Raw genomic sequence first — 14,852 nt, forward strand, 5'->3', positions numbered from 1 at the left:
TTCAGAATAAAAAAATCTTTGACACTTTCTGTTTTCTCAATGACATTCAAATCAGCATTGAAAAAGGTGCAAGTTTAAGTTTGTTCCACCTGTGTGAGTCTGACCATAAGTCAGAGACCACTATGATGACACACCAAATGTGTTTGATGGATCGCGTGAAAAGAGCAGGAATAGACTTTTGTAGGCTACAGTCCAAGCTACTGTACGTCTTCCAATAGTACGACTGCTGTCGGCATACAAACATGATCCAACTTGAATAAACTCTTGGAGGTAAGGATGACAGTAGTGGTGTAGTCTACGGCGATACGGATATCACTTATTATTGATATCTACATAGCGCATTTAAGTGAATCACACTGCTGTCCTCTCATTTAGATATTTGTGCCTTACAGATTGTGGCTGTTGTGGATGGCTGTTCACAAATCTAAATATGTATTTGATCCCAATAATGGTTGAATTCAAGATGTTTAAGCTGCCTATCAATCATTGTTTTTGAAACAAGTGGACAGCCCGTGAAAAATGTGCTCTTGCAACAGCTGCATAGTGCGGATCCAAACCTATCAAATAAAAGTGGGGCTTTTATTGCTCAATCTAATTCATGCTGCTAAAAATGTTTGACAAATGCTCAAACTGGCACGCTTTGATAGACTGAAGGGGCAATCTGTAGTTGCTACATCCATTTCTGGACATACAAATGATATATATACACTACCGTTCAGAAGTTTGGGTCACTTCGAAATGTCCTTGTTTTTTAAAGAAAGCACATTTTTGTCCGTTAACCATGTACTGTAAATAATGCTATTCTTTTCCTATTATCAGCCAAACCGTTGGAATTATAGCTAGCTATATTCAATATTCACCAATTACCATGATGAGTTCTATTTGAGACAGTTACCACTATCTTAGCCACTATTTTGAGATACCAGTAGTACCAGAATCAATGCCTGTCTGTTATCCACGTAGCTGTACCATGATAGATGTATGTCTGTTATCCACGTAGCTGTACCATGATAGATGCCTGTCCGTTATCCACGTAGCTGTACCATGATAGAGGCCTGTCTGTTATCCACGTAGCTGTACCATGATAGATGTATGTCTGTTATCCACGTGGCTGTACCATGATAGATGCATGTCTGTTATCCACGTAGCTGTACCATGATAGATGCCTGTCTGTTATCCACGTAGCTGTACCATGATAGAGGCCTGTCTGTTATCCACGTAGCTGTACCATGATAGATGCCTGTCTGTTATCCACGTAGCTGTACCATGATAGATGCCTGTCTGTTATCCACGTAGCTGTACCATGATAGATGCCTGTCTGTTATCCACGTAGCTGGACCATGATAGATGTATGTCTGTTATCCACGTAGCTGTACCATGATAGATGCCTGTCTGTTATCCACGTAGCTGTACCATGATAGAGGCCTGTCTGTTATCCACGTAGCTGTACCATGATAGAGGCCTGTCTGTTATCCACGTAGCTGTACCATGATAGAGGCCTGTCTGTTATCCATGTAGCTGTACCATGATAGATGCCTGTCTGTTATCCACGTAGCTGTACCACAATAGATGCCTGTCTGTTATCCATGTAGCTGTACCACAATAGATGCCTGTCTGTTATCCACGTAGCTGTACCATGATAAATGCCTGTCTGTTATCCACGTAGCTGTACCACAATAGATGCCTGTCTGTTATCCACGTAGCTGTACCATGATAGATGCCTGTCTGTTATCCACGTAGCTGTACCATGATAGATGCCTGTCTGTTATCCACGTAGCTGTGCCATGATAGAGGCCTGTCTGTTATCCACGTAGCTGTATCATGATAGATGCCTGTCTGTTATCCACGTAGCTGTACCATGATAGATGCCTGTCTGTTATCCACGTAGCTGTACCATGATAGAGGCCTGTCTGTTATCCACGTAGCTGTACCATGATAGAGGCCTGTCTGTTATCCACGTAGCTGTACCATGATAGATGCCTGTCTGTTATCCACGTAGCTGTACCATGATAGAGGCCTGTCCGTTATCCACGTAGCTGTACCATGATAGATGCATGTCTGTTGTCCACGTAGCTGTACCATGATAGAGGCCTGTCTGTTATCCACGTAGCTGTACCATGATAGATGCCTGTCTGTTATCCACGTAGCTGTACCATGATAGATGCCTGTCTGTTATCCACGTAGCTGTACCATGATAGAGGCCTGTCTGTTATCCACGTAGCTGTACCATGATAGATGCCTGTCTGTTATCCACGTAGCTGTACCATGATAGAGGCCTGTCTGTTATCCACGTAGCTGTACCATGATAGATGCCTGTCTGTTATCCACGTAGCTGTACCATGATAGATGCCTGTCTGTTATCCACGTAGCTGTACCATGATAGAGGCCTGTCTGTTATCCACGTAGCTGTACCATGATAGAGGCCTGTCTGTTATCCACGTAGCTGTACCATGATAGAGGCCTGTCTGTTATCCATGTAGCTGTACCATGATAGATGCCTGTCTGTTATCCACGTAGCTGTACCACAATAGATGCCTGTCTGTTATCCATGTAGCTGTACCACAATAGATGCCTGTCTGTTATCCACGTAGCTGTACCATGATAAATGCCTGTCTGTTATCCACGTAGCTGTACCACAATAGATGCCTGTCTGTTATCCACGTAGCTGTACCATGATAGATGCCTGTCTGTTATCCACGTAGCTGTACCATGATAGATGCCTGTCTGTTATCCACGTAGCTGTGCCATGATAGAGGCCTGTCTGTTATCCACGTAGCTGTATCATGATAGATGCCTGTCTGTTATCCACGTAGCTGTACCATGATAGATGCCTGTCTGTTATCCACGTAGCTGTACCATGATAGAGGCCTGTCTGTTATCCACGTAGCTGTACCATGATAGAGGCCTGTCTGTTATCCACGTAGCTGTACCATGATAGATGCCTGTCTGTTATCCACGTAGCTGTACCATGATAGAGGCCTGTCCGTTATCCACGTAGCTGTACCATGATAGATGCATGTCTGTTGTCCACGTAGCTGTACCATGATAGAGGCCTGTCTGTTATCCACGTAGCTGTACCATGATAGATGCCTGTCTGTTATCCACGTAGCTGTACCATGATAGATGCCTGTCTGTTATCCACGTAGCTGTACCATGATAGAGGCCTGTCTGTTATCCACGTAGCTGTACCATGATAGATGCCTGTCTGTTATCCACGTAGCTGTACCATGATAGATGCCTGTCTGTTATCCACGTAGCTGTACCATGATAGAGGCCTGTCTGTTATCCACGTAGCTGTACCATGATAGATGCCTGTCTGTTATCCACGTAGCTGTACCATGATAGATGCCTGTCCGTTATCCACGTAGCTGTACCATGATAGATGCCTGTCTGTTATCCACGTAGCTGTACCATGATAGATGCCTGTCTGTTATCCACGTAGCTGTGCCATGATAGAGGCCTGTCTGTTATCCACGTAGCTGTACCATGATAGATGCCTGTCTGTTATCCACGTAGCTGTACCATGATAGATGCCTGTCTGTTATCCACGTAGCTGTACCATGATAGATGCCTGTCTGTTATCCACGTAGCTGTACCATGATAGAGGCCTGTCTGTTATCCACGTAGCTGTACCATGATAGATGCCTGTCTGTTATCCACGTAGCTGTACCATGATAGATGCCCTCCTAAACATGCTGTAGCTCCAACTAGCTCCACCACACACACACACCTTCTATGTCCTCTATCTATCTCTCTGCTGTATCTATCTATATACAGTGGCAAGAAAAAGTATGTGAACCCTTTGGATATACCTGGATTTCTGCATAAATTGGTCATCAAATTTGATCTGATCTTCTGGTCACAACAATAGACAAACACAGTCTGCTAAACTAATAACGTACAAACAATTATACGTTTTCATGTCTTCATTGAACAGACCGTGTAAACATTCCAGTGCAGGGTGGAAAAAGTATGTGAACCATTGGATTCAATAACTGGTTGATCCTCCTTTGGCAGCAATAACCTCAACCAAACATTTTCTGTAGTTGCAGATCAGACCTGCGCAATGGTCAGAAGCAATTTTGGACCATTCCTCTTTACAAAACTGTTTCAGTTCAGCAATATTCTTGGGATGTCTGGTATGAACTGCTCTCTTGAGGTCATGCCACATCATCTCAATCGGGTTGAGGTCAGGACTCTGACTGGGCCACTCCAGAAGGCAAATTTCTTCTGTTGAAGCCATTCTGTTGTTGATTTACTTCTGTGTTTTGGGTCTTTGTCCTGTTTCATCACCCAACTTCTGTTGAGCTTCAATTGGTGGACAGACAGCCTAACATTCTCCCGCAAAAAGTATTGATAAACTTGGGAATTCATTTGTCCATTTACGATAGCAAGCTGTCCAGGCCCTGAGGCAGCAAAGCAGCCACAACCGTGATGCTCCCTCCACCATACTTTACAGTTGGGATGAGGTTTTGATGGTGGGCTGTGCCTTTTTTTCTACATTGTTCCATCCAAACAACTCAACTATAGTTTAATCTGTCCAAAGAATATTTTGCCAGTAGCGCTGTGGAACATCCAGGTGCTCATTTACAATCTTCAGATGTGCAACAATGTTTTTTTTAGACAGCAGTGCCTTCTTCCGTAGTGTCCTCCCATGAATATCATTATTGTTTAGTGTTTTACGTATCGTAGACTTGTCAACAGAGATGTTAGCATGTTCCAGAGATTTCTGTAAGTCTTTAGCTGACACTCTAGGATTCTTCTTAACCTCATTGAGCATTCTGCGCTGTGCTCTTGCAGTCATCTTTGCAGGACGGCCACTCCTAGGGAGAGTAGCTACAGTGCTGAACTTTCTCCATTTATAGACAATTTTTCTTACCGTGGACTGATGAACATCAAGGCTTTTAGAGATACTTTTGTAACCCTTTCCAGCTTTATGCAAGTCAACAGTTCTTAGTCTTAGGCCTTCTGAGATGTATTTTGTTCGAGGCATGGCTCACATCAGGCAATGCTTCTTGTGAATAACAAACTCAAATTTTGTGAGTGTTTTTTTATGGGCAAAGCAGCTTTAAGCACACTATTGTGACTTAGATGAAGATCAGATCAAATTTGATGACCAGTTTATGCAGAAATGCAGGTAATTCCAAAGGGTTCACATACTTTTTCTTGCCAATGTATATATAAACAAATTATTTAAAAACATTCCCAGACTTGAATAGCATAGCATAGGCTATTTGTTGTTTCTGTCTTTATTAGTATAATATTAATTTACCTTACTTTCACATTTTCAAAGACAAGTTTCATTATTTGTTCCTTCAATAGGAACTTTCGAAGTACCTCACTGAGAGACGGGGCTTAACAGGGTCCAATGTTACACGGTAGTCACTTCAGATAGAAATATATTGTAATATATTATATACTTGGAATAGGGAGCTGGAGTTCACTCTATAATCATGTTTCTATGTGAAAATTCAGTTACGGTGCACATGGCCCTCTCCAGTGACAGGCCAAATACAAACAATGGAAGCTCTCCTATGATGCACCACGGATCCCATGGTGGAGAGAGAGAGAGCAAGGGAGGGAGAGTGAGAGTGAGAGAGAGAGAGAGAGAGAGAGGAGAGCCAGAGGGAGGGAGTGGGGAGAGTGAGAGGGAGAGTGGGGGGGAGAGAGAGAGAGAGAGAGAGAGAGAGAGAGAGAGAGAGAGAGAGAGAGAGAGAGAGAGAGAGAGAGAGAGACCAAGGGAGGGAGAGTGATAACTGTGTGCTAAGAAGAGTCTATAAAATACATTATTCTGAGATTTACTGGGGCAGTCAAACATGAAGGTAGTCCTGTACATGTGGGCGTAGGCCCATTGACTCACTAATGTAGCAGTTCCAGTGTGCACTGAACAGAGCTACAGTATGTAGTTCTGTGTACTACTAAATTTACTCACTTATTTTTATCCAAATACAGACTACGCACACACACACACACACACACACACACACACACACACACACACACACACACACACACACACACACACACACACACACACACACACACACACACACACACACACACACACACACACACACACACACACACACACAAACACACACATACAGGTATCCAGTCAGCTTTCACCACCTACTCTCATGCCAGTCACTAGAATAGAACCCAGACCAGTGTAGGAGTTCAGGACCTAGGCTGATCTGAACCCAGACCAGTGTAGGAGTTCAGGACCTAGGCTGATCTGAACCCAGACCAGTGTAGGAGTTCAGGACCTAGGCTGATCTGCTAATGCAAATAAAATGTGTTCACAATGAGCTGTGGAGCTGAATCTGGCTGGCGTGAGCAGTTTGGTCTGGCCAGATTCAGGAGGGGTTGTTTGAAGGTAGAGGGAGGATTAGAACACTTCAAAGCAGCAGTGATTTTAAGCTTTGTGTGGTTATGTGACTGTGTGTGTGAGTGCTTGAGTGTGTGTGTGATTCTAAGCGGTTTGGAGTAAAATCCTCTTTGTGGTAAACGGACGGACGGCGCTCCAAAACAAGCAGAGCTCAGGACTCAATGACTCACCATTCACACAGACCATGCATACAGATGAGCTCACACACACACACACACACACACACACACACACACACACACACACACACACACACACACACACACACACACACACACACACACACACACACACACACACACACACACACACACACACACACACACACACACACACACACACACACACACACACACACACACTTAAATGCATATTAGTTTGTAAGTTAACAAACGAATACACTCTCACACACACCGCAAAGCCGTTGCCAGAGCTGATCTCTTGGATGTCAGTAGGCAGTGGTTAATACCACAGTGTATCAGCAAAGGGAAAGGCTGGGGTGATGGAGCGGCCATGGTCGGCCTCTACCGGACAGTCGTGTGGCACCAGGAGACGTAAATCACAGGAAAACCGGAGAGCAGTGATGGATGCATGTGGCACATCCAAGATTGGGAGAATTCCCATCTGTCTCTGAGAAGGAGTGATTGAGGGTTGACGTATAGAGCCCAGGTCAGACACAACAATGCACTAGCCACACACACACACCACACACACACACACACTGATGGAGCAAACACACACACACACACACACATTAATAGAGAACTCACACACACACTGATGGAGTGAACACACACACACATTAATAGAGAACTCACACTCACACACTGATGGAGTGAACACACACACACACACATTAATAGAGAACTCACACACACACACTGATGGAGTGAACACACACACACACACATTAATAGAGAACTCACACTCACACACTAGGGGTGGGCGGTATACCTGTTTGAACGTGAATATCGGTATGATGTTGTGACATGATATGGATTTTGCCATGTCGTGCATATCATGATAAATTAATTAACGTATGAAATAAGGAATTTTTGTTTAGTTGAGCATTTCTGTGGAATGATCCAGCCTAGTGGGCTAGTTCAAATTCTTTATCTTTTACTAAAAACAGCCTTTTTAAGCAAAGAAAAAAATAGAAGCATGGATGTTACATGCAATCTGCCTGCCAATCAAAGTCAACAAACAAGCATCCGCAACTGCAAAGTAAGCAAACATTTAGTGAAGTAAATTCCTTTCGATAGCAAAAGTGTCCGAAAATCAAGCACAAAAATGTGTTAGCAAGCATTGTGGATGACCGAAGACAATGACAATAACGCTATTGAGGTTGATTTGCAGGACGACAAAGAACTGGTTCGAAAAAAGGGGGCCTCCTCTGTCGTTTGGAACTGGTTTGGCTTTAAGGTATCCGACCTCGACCAACAAACAGTACTGTGTAAGTTCTGTCGACGCATTGTGCTAGCCAAAGGTGGAAACAACAGCAATATTTTTTACCACCTGAAAACCCTACGTGCGCAAATATAAAGAATCTACCAGAATACATGCAACAAAGCCCGGAGCAGCGGAGCAAGTCCCAAGACATCTTCAAGCCAGACCCGCATTCAGCTATCAATCAAGGCATCATTCGTTAGTGGTACTCCCTATGACAAGGAGAGCAAGAAGTGGAATGAGATAAGTCCAATTACGTATCACATCGCGAAAGACATGGAACCAATTCAAACTGTGTAGAAAGACAGCTTCAGAAAGTTGATTTGAACTCTAGAAGCAAGATACGAGATCCCAAAACATAAATACCTCAGCAAAACATGTCTACCAGAACTCTCCACAGAAAATCAGGACAGAGTTGCTAACAAAATCCGTAACACTGCATTCTTCTCTACCACTGCCGACTTATGGTCAAGCCGGACCACAGAGAAATACTTTAGCCTCACGAGTCATTGCATTGACGACAACTGGAAGCTGCCAAGCAAATGCCTTCAGACCTCTTATTTCCCAGACGACCACACCGGCGAAATAATTGCAGCTCGGCTGAGGGAGGCACTTTCATGGTCATTGGAGCTGAACAAATGGACAAGACTAGGGTGTTTCGGACAGGCTACACATTGTTATTGGTAAGTTTCAACGTCCAAAACACATAGAGCTAGGTAAAAAAATTACATAACTTAAAAACAACATAACTTAAAATGCAGAATAACTATTGTATTAATTATCTCCTCTGTTTAAAGTTATAGCTGTGTACACTGCCTGATAATTTTTATACGTTAAGCCGAATATATACAGCTATGCAAATCTATATTATTTGTAATTTGTAAATGTGTGCAATATCCAAACATTTCCTGGATTACATTGATTTTATTTATAATTGAGACATTAGCCTATGGTTTCAATATATTCATCTACCTCCTTTCTGCTTCTCAATAAATTATCCCATTTTCTAAAGCAACATAGCTCTCTATGTAAATCTATAGATGGATTAAATGTGTAATCATGTCCAGTGTCCATGCTGTAAATTGTTGTAATTACAGGAGATGCAATGTTATTTCTATTGAGTAATTGTGATTCATATGTAATTATTTTTCACCATTTTATTTTTCAGAGAGGAGTGTCCAAAACGAACCTTGGGTTTCCCGGGCCACAGGACTGTGTGAGAAAGTGGCCAGCACATTTTCCTATAGTTGGAAGAAGCAGAAGGCCCTGACAAGTGCACAGGATAAACTTAGCCTGCCCTCCACAAGCCCATCACGGAATCCCCGACAAGGTGGGGATCTCCACTGCAGATGATGGAAAGAGTCCTGGAGCAGGAAAAGGCCGTCACACAAGTACTGGCAGCAGACAAAAAACACGGCACCTTGCACCCTTCTGGCAAGACATTGATGTCTTTGAATCTATCACTGCAGCACTTAAGCCCCTCCAGGATTTCAGATGCCCTGTCAGGAGAGACATACGTGGGTGTGTCCTATCTGAAGCCTGTCCTCCATTTGTTCAAGACGGAGGTTCTGAAATCAAATGAGGTTGAAGCCAAAATGACTCAAGAGATTAAGATGAGGGTCCTCAGTTACCTGAATGACAAATACACCGACTATGAAACAGATGAGCTGCTCACCATGGCTACCTTTCTGGACCCAAGGTTCAAGACCACCTACATGACCACTGAGAAGCTGGTGGAGATGAGAGCTGCCTCTGAGACAGAAGCCCTCCTGGTAGGGAACACAGCCATGGGAGACTTCTCTCTTGAAGATGACCAGAGTGAGAGAGAGAAAGAAGCTGCCACCTCTCCACAATCAGGAAAAAAGTTCAAGAAGAGCCTTGGGAGCTTCTAGTAGTGCACCCGCCTTCAGAACCCAGAGACAGGTCATGGAGCAAGAGCTGGACAGCTACACTCTGGTGATGGCAGCAGACAGTGAGGCTGATCCTTTGGAGTGGTGGCGAGTTCTCGCATCCAACTTCCCACAAGTGAGTTGTCTGACAAAGAAATACTTCTGCATCCCTGCCACAGGCCCTCAGAGAGCATTTAGCACTGGGGCCAATGTGGTCACATGCCACAGTGCAACTTTGAATCCAGAAACTGTCAATAGGCTGGTGTTCCTGGTACAGAACTTGTGAAGAGGGAGGAAGTGAGTTGTTACATGGTGAACTGAGAAACATACAGACTGTCTGGTTAATGCTTGAAGAAGTTAGTTTGAAAAGGTTTACAAATTGAATTCATAATGACCGGTGTTATGCTGAAAAAGACCGCACTTCTTATATTTGGCAGGAAAACGTTTTTAAAATTTTTTTTTAATTTTCTTTACATCCTGAGTTCTTTAAATACACTGCTCAAAAAAATAAAGGGAACACTTAAACAACACAATGTAACTCCAAGTCAATCACACTTCTGTGAAATCAAACTGTCCACTTAGGAAGCAACACTGATTGACAATAAATTTCACATGCTGTTGTGCAAATGGAATAGACAACAGGTGGAAATTATATGCAATTAGCAAGACACCCCCAATAAAGGAGTGGTTCTGCAGGTGGGGACCACAGACCACTTCTCAGTTCCTATGCTTCCTGGCTGATGTTTTGGTCACTTTTGAATGCTGGCAGTGCATTCACTCTAGTGGTAGCATGAGACGGAGTCTACAACCCACACAAGTGGCTCAGGTAGTGCAGCTCATCCAGGATGGCACATCAATGCGAGCTGTGGCAAGAAGGTTTGCTGTGTCTGTCAGCGTAGTGTCCAGAGCATGGAGGCGCTACCAGGAGACAGGCCAGTACATCAGGAGACGTGGAGGAGGCCGTAGGAGGGCAACAACCCAGCAGCAGGACCGCTACCTCCGCCTTTGTGCAAGGAGGAGCAGGAGAAGCACTGCCAGAGCCCTGCAAAATGACCTCCAGCAGGCCACAAATGTGTATGTGTCTGCTCAAACGGTCAGAAACAGACTCCATGAGGGTGGTATGAGGGCCCGACGTCCACAGGTGGGGGTTGTGCTTACAGCCCAACACCGTGCAGGACGTTTGGCATTTGCCAGAGAACACCAAGATTGGCAAATTCGCCACTGGCGCCCTGTGCTCTTCACAGATGAAAGCAGGTTCACACTGAGCACGTGACAGACGTGACAGAGTCTGGAGACGCCGTGGAGAACGTTCTGCTGCCTGCAACATCCTCCAACATGACCGGTTTGGCGGTGGGTCAGTCATGGTGTGGGGTGGCATTTCTTTGGGGGGCCGGACAGCCCTCCATGTGCTCGCCAGAGGTAGCCTGACTGCCAATAGGTACCGAGATGAGATCCTTAGACCCCTTGTGAGACCATATGCTGGTGAGGTTGGCCCTGGGTTCCTCCTAATGCAAGACAATGCTAGACCTCATGTGGCTGGAGTGTGTCAGCATTTCCTGCAAGAGGAATGCATTGATGCTATGGACTGGCACAGACCTGAATCCAATTGAGCACATCTGGGACATCATGTCTCGCTCCATCCACCAACGCCACGTTGCACCACAGACTGTCCAGGAGTTGGTGCTCCTCATCAGGAGCATGCCCAGGCATTGTAGGGAGGTCATACAGGCACGTGGAGGCCACACACACTACTGAGCCTCATTTTGACTTGTTTTAAGGACATTACATCAAAGTTGGATCAGCCTGTAGTGTGGTTTTCTACTTTAATTTTGAGTGTGACTCCAAATCCAGACCTCCATGGGTTGATAAATTGGATTTCCATTGATTATTTTTGTGTGATTTTTGTTGTCAGCACATTCAACTATGTAAAGAAAAAAGTATTTAATAAGATTATTTATTTCATTCAGATCTAGGATGTGTTGTTTAAGTGTTCCCTTTATTTTTTTGAGCAGTATATATTTTTTTGCATATTTATTTAACTCATACACCTTTGTTTATGTTTCATGTTTGCACAGGTTTACCACAGAAGTAAAATATATATATATATATATATATACATGTGTGTGAAATGCCCCTTTTCTGTTTCTATAAGGTTAAAAGCAATATTTTGTAATTTATTAAGTTTGAAGTGCTCTTAAAAGGATTTTTTTAAATGGTACAGTATATCGTGATATTATATCGTTATCATCAGGCAGTGGAAAATATTGTGATATGAATGTTTGTTCATATCGTCCACCCCTAACACACACACACACACACACACCACTGATGGAGCTAACACACACAAACTCTGTTGGGCTGGGCAGAACCATGACAGCCCAGTAGATTTATGCTTGCAGAGCCGCATTGGCTGGATGAATAAATGTATGGCTGTATAAGAAACACAAAGCTACGCTAAACAAAAGTCTGATAAATCTGATTCTATGTGAGAGAAATCACTTTCCATTCATCCATGTCATCATAACTCTCCTTAAACATGATACATTATGTGAACCGCTATGCATGCATACTTTAGGAACAGTTCTTAGTCATTTATTTTGGTTTGCATAAATAGTTGATTTGTGAGGAACACTTTTAAATTGACAGGGAGGTATTTGTCCTTGAATACACACCGTATGAAAACATTGTGAAAATTGTCAAATTTAATTGGAATCCTGGGTGTAGTGAACATTTTATTTGTTAATAAAATTATGTTTTTTTTAGGACTAATCAATCTAAACCTATCTTGATTAGAACAATTATTCTACACTCAAGAGACGTCCTTGTAAAATAATGTTTCAATATAATAAAAAATAAACACCGACTTTTAAACACAAGTTTTAAGGGTCAAATATGTTTGCATAAATTGAAAGTAAAAATGTAATCTATTTATGCAAATTGAAAAGGAAAACAAGCAACAAAAGAAGTATTAACGGAAGCGGGGGCGTGTATGTTGTTTACAGATCTATTAGTAGTTGAAAACATTTATTCATTTTTATCTACCTAAAAGTCAATAATACTAGCATGAATCATATAAATAATGAATCATAACAATATATACTTTTTACTACAAATGTGAATGATAGTAATAGTTTATTTTCTTACATTTCTTATTATTGTCCAGTTCTGTTGCCATAATCCTTGATCCAGAAACATACAATTGAAACATAAACATGCAATCCAATATTACTAAACATTCTGGAAGAGGTTCTGTGAAACAGATGAAGTGGGGTATGTCCTGACTGGTGTGTGCTGATGACTTGGCAGGGTGTCATGTGAGCATATTGTGTTTATCCAAACAGAGTGTGTTTCTCCGAGTGTTTCCATGCCAAGCCCTCTCCTCCTATTCCCTGCCTCTCCCGGCTTTCCCCTGCTTTTCCGGGCACAATAACTGGAAAGTTCTTTTGTCGTAAACTATCCCGTCCGGCGGAGGGAAACTCGATAATTAGGCACGTTGTGGATGAAAGAGAAAGAGAGCCGTCTGTGTGAGCGTTACAGTGGAGTTGGCAGCACTGTGTGAAGCTGGGCCAAGCCAGGATGAGCCGAGCTGAGCTGAGCTTGTCCAAGGGGAGAGGAGAGGGGCGGTGGGAGTTCTAGAGAGAATAAAGTCCCTACACGCTGGACAGACAGAGCTAAATTCTGCCAACACAGATCAAATTATAATGCATATTTTAGAACTGTCAACTTTGACAATTCAATCATGATGGATTTATATCAGCAACATTCTGAATCTTCCCACATAATGAATACACCCAATGATTCAACGATGACACTGTCCACAGGCAGCAATCAATATATTTCTAGCTTCTCTAGCTTCTCTAGCTTCATGGGGGAAAGAAGGCTTATACTGTGCAGAAGAATGATAATCCGTTATGGAAAATGGTGAGACTGTCTGTATCCTGCCATAGTTCTGTCTCTATGGTCACTGAGGTTGGGCCTGTTTTCCCATGGAAAGAATTTGCTGTCTGTCTGTCTGTCCGTCCGTCCGTCCGTCCGTCCGTCCGTCAGTCAGTCAGTCAGTCAGTCAGTCAGTCAGTCAGTCAGTCTGTCTATTAATCTATTACTCAGGCTAGTTGTGTGTCTACCAGGTCTGTCTACCAGCTGGTATTATGTGACAAGTAATGTTTTCTCATGGAATGCCATAGAATACATGTACAATCTACAATCCTATTCTGTTACAGTGGATAAAGAGATGTGGTGAAGCCTAGAAATCCCCTCCCCACAATTTTCTGTCAAGCCACAATCTTCTCCTAACAGCAATATTGTCATAAGATTCCACTATAATTGTATTGATGACTGGTATAATAGATGCATCTGAGTTGTACCATACCTTGGCTTCCTAAGCCTGATGTCAGTATCAGCGGGCAGGCAGTACTAATCTCCCTCTAAAAGGCTGTGTGCATCTGTAGATTGATCTGGTCTGACCGCCCGGGTCAGGGGCCAATCAGGGGTCGTGACGGGGTCAACCTTATCGTCCAATAAAAACAGCATGACCCCCAGACCCGCCTGACCCATCTCCTGGGAACAAGCGCTGCCCCCCACAGCCTGAGGATTCCAATCTCTGCCACATTAGAACCCGCTGAGTTCCATTCTCTCTCCATCAGGTTCATTCACGTAATCCTCCCACTGTGTTGACAGGAACTAATCACAACCATAGGAACAGGTTAATCAGCCATTAACCATTGTTGACATGCAATACAAGTAAAACATCTATTTCTAATTGAAATGGCCTTTAATGTCTGCTAGTCATTATCTGAATTCTCCCGCATCATTTGAAGCTATGAAATTGCATTAATTGCCGTTTGCGTTGTTTACCGTCAAAGCCTTGGCCCAACATGTATTGGAGTTCTTGTTCTTGGAAGACGGAAATGTAAACAATGGACAATATTCGACTTCGATGCAAAGACGTCAAAGATTGTTGGATTATGATATGTCAAGACTAAGCTAGTTCATGCCTTTAGTCTTTCCGTATTTGAATGTATCTATGAGCAGCAGAAAGCCTTATTATGTCCAGCTTTTTTAAACCAACATATAAAGACCAAGGATTTAAAAGAGAACTGAGATAATAGAAATTGCATAACGATCAATCA

This window comes from Salmo salar, chromosome 25 (assembly GCF_965601325.2).
Source record: "Salmo salar chromosome 25, fSalSal1, whole genome shotgun sequence".
In the NCBI taxonomy this organism is placed as follows: domain Eukaryota; kingdom Metazoa; phylum Chordata; class Actinopteri; order Salmoniformes; family Salmonidae; genus Salmo; species Salmo salar.